The 3,462-nt window shown below is 41.5% G+C and overlaps 1 pseudogene; it reads right to left on the reverse strand.

Moving 5' to 3' along the window:
* Window positions 1-94: 94 nt before the first annotated feature.
* Window positions 95-1,431, reverse strand: LOC141818856 (pentatricopeptide repeat-containing protein At3g26630, chloroplastic-like; annotated as a pseudogene).
* Window positions 1,432-3,462: the final 2,031 nt, after the last annotated feature.

The following is a 3,462-nucleotide window of genomic DNA, read 5'->3' on the forward strand; positions in this document are numbered from 1 at the left end:
AAAGAGATTATGGAGAGATTTTCGACAGAAGCATCATCGGATCAAAAAGATATTTTAAAAAACAATTAAATCGTTAATTAATTATTTAACAGACCTCGTGCCACCATTTTTTGGGAGGTTCGATGAGCATCTGCCTCTGTTCGACATCAAGCTTCACTATCAAATCGTTCACCATTTCCTTCACCTCATCCGACTCATCGGCGCAGTCCAAAAGGCGAAGGAGACAGGCATAATGCTCGCCGCAGGGGTCGATGCCGTATCGTTCGACCATGGCCCCAAAGAACTCCAGGCCTTCCGCCACCAGGCCTTTCCTTGCGCAGGCGCTCAAGACGCCGACGAAGGTTATTCCGTCGGGCTGCAGATTTGAGCGCTGCATCGTCTCGAAAAGAGCCAGGGCGCGAGTTCCCTGCCCGTGAACTCCCAAGCTAGTGATCATGGAGTTCCACGTCGCCAAGCTCTTCGCTGGCATTTGGTCGAACACTCTCTGTGCGTCCTCCAAGCTGCCACAATTGCTGTACGCATCTACGAGCGCGGTGCCGATGTAGACCGATTTGTCGAGCCCGCCGTTCTTTTTGGCGAATTAGTGCACCCGTCGGCACAGCTTCAGGCTCCCGAGATCCTTGCAAGCTGGTCGAGCGCAACGATGGTGAAATCGTTCGGTCGCACGTCCTCCTCCTGCATCCTTCGGAACAAGCGGAACGCCTCGTCGGGGCGCCCGTTCCTCGCGTAGCAATCGATCATCGCCGTCCAACTCACCACGTTGCGAGCCGGCATGGCCTCGAAGACAGCCCTGGCGTCCTCTATCTCGCCGCAGGCCACGAGTCCGGAGAGCAGAGCGGTCCACGACACGACGCTCCTGACGGGCATTCTGTCGAACACTTTTCTCGCGTCGACGGGTTTGCCGCAGCGGAAGTAGAAGTGGATCAGGCAATTCTGCAGGAATGGATCTCGGGAGAACCCGGACTTGATCGCAGAGGCATGGACCTCCTTGCCCTTGTCCAGGTCGGCGATAATCGAACACGCCGTGACGACGAAAGGGGAAGGTGAACTTATCAGGGCGGGACGCCGCGGGCGAGCATGTGGTCGAAGAGGAGGAGGGCGTCAAGGGGGCCGCCCCCACTGGTGAGGGCGCGGATGAGGAGATTCCAGGCGATGGTGGGCGGGTTTGGGGAAGGAAGCTAGGAGGCGAGCTGCAAGGTCGAAGCTACGGTGAGAGGAGTATAGACGGAGAAGGGACGGGAGGACGGAGGGGTCATAAGACAGGCCGGAGCGGAGGATGCGAGCGTGGGCCTGCTTGGCTTGTGCCAAGGTAGTGGCGGTCGTTCGCCGACTGAGGAGACGGATGGAGAGAACATTGTCGGCGTGGTCGGTGCCGGAGAAGGAGACGCTGAAGGGCGAGGAATCGAGGGAGAAAGCGAGGCATGAGAGCATAAGTCCGGCGATGGGAAAACGAGCAAAAGCAGCTCAACGTTATCTTCAAGTCCGATCGCCCGAAATTAGGAACCCATGGCGAGCCGTTTTCAGCCGTCCGATCGACTCTGGTTTGATCTTAGCTATTAATTTGGGTTAAGATAAGTATTTTATATGTGCTCAAAATCGAGCAAAACAATTTTTTATGTGCATATTGGCGGCGCTTGCATCTATGAGGTTTCACAATGCAACCCTCATGGATCTACCTCATAGCTGTCTTGGACTCTAATCCTGTCCAAAAAAAAAAAAAGTATAATTAAGGGAAAAAATTCTTGCTATGCAGTTTATCACTGAGCTTCTACGAACCAATTAGAAGTTTGCTTGAAAAATATCATTGACAAAGCACAAATTATAGTTAGCACAAATTATAGTTAGAAAGATGTAGAGTTGTAAACAAGTCAAGTCGAATTAAATTTTAAAGTATCTAAGTTTGTTTGATAAAATAACCACCGAGTCAAACCAAGTCATGTCTAAAATAAACCAAGTCATTGAAGTGATTATTCAAGCTTAGCTTGATTTATTTGTTATGAGTTTGAGCTTGATTCAAACTTGGTTGGAGCTTGGTTCAAGATTATTTAAAATTTTTACTTATTTGATTGGTCATTGATTTTGATAATTCAAATTTATTTATTCATTTTAAAAATTTTCTTATTTATTTAGTATATTGATAAGAATCTTATTAATGAACATGGTTCATAAATATTATTCATCAACATTATTCATGAATATTCATTTTTCATGAACATTTTAGTTTAACGAATCGTATAGGTTTGTTTATTTAATTGATCTTGTGTGTATTAAACAAATATAAACAAGTTTTTACCAAATCGAACACCAAACTTGCTTATGAACATTCGATTCATTTACAATCTTAGAAACAAATAGTCTTTGTCCCTTCAGTTATGTGTAGGGACTCAACAAGTATCTAAGGAAGTTATTTACTTAACCCATTAAAGTTCATCCCTTTTATATCCAAAGTCCAGTCCACATCTAATTTCTGGATCCATCCCTAACCATGAGCTACCGCAAACTCGTCAAAGTCCATTGAATTTTTCAACTTTTTCTCTCCTATTCTTCTTCTTTTTCTTTTAGTTTTTTTCCCATCTTTGATTCCTTCTTCGATCTATCATGGATTTACCTTGAAGTAAACAAGGCATAAGTGCACCTTTTGGGACTTTGCATTTTATAGTCCACATTAATTTATTGAATTCAGATGGTAAGTCATAGATGGATAGAAGTAAAGCCTCTCTACAACATCCCTAATTTGCCTAGTCTTTATATCCATGATGTAGCCTCAAATAACACTTTTTATTTTGTAATTCAAATGTTTGAGGTTTATTAGACTAATCTTAGAGGTAGACAGTCTTTCTTCCTGATTTGTTTATCAAATAAATTTGAGGCATAATTTATACACACTTAGAGGATGATCTCTAGAATTGTTAGGGTTCAAATTTTGATCTTCTTATTTGTCATTTGATGATTTTATCATTACACCACATTCCAAAGGGGCAACCTCAAATATTATTATTTTTTGTTAATTCAAATATCTAAGCTTGCATTCAACTTGTTGAAAATCACACCTGCACAACGTGCAGATGTGGTAACTGCCCACGTCTACACAGGGCCGTCTCAAGGTTTTATGGGGCCCTAGGCTAAATTTTTTTTAAACCTTTAATATATTTTTTAAATATAAAATTTTTTCTCATCTGTTTTCATTCGGATTTGGGACCGACAACAATGGGTTTAATTTTTTTTTTTAAGATGCAAAATTATTAATTAAATTTTTATATTCAAATTTTGTTAATAAATTTTTTTAATTGATAAAATTACTAGATTATTTAATTTTTTTTAAGACATTGTTGAACGTAAATAAGACTTTATTAATTTTAATTTTGAAAAACTTCTTTTTACTGAAGCTACGCTAATAAACATAGTTAATAATATTTTATAAGTTATTCATGCATTAGGAAAATAATTTAATTTTTTAATACC

Source organism: Curcuma longa, unplaced genomic scaffold, assembly GCF_044706935.1.
Source record: "Curcuma longa cultivar G26 ecotype Majalengka, Jawa Barat unplaced genomic scaffold, ITB_CL_G26_1.1 contig_26254, whole genome shotgun sequence".
In the NCBI taxonomy this organism is placed as follows: Eukaryota; Viridiplantae; Streptophyta; class Magnoliopsida; order Zingiberales; family Zingiberaceae; genus Curcuma; species Curcuma longa.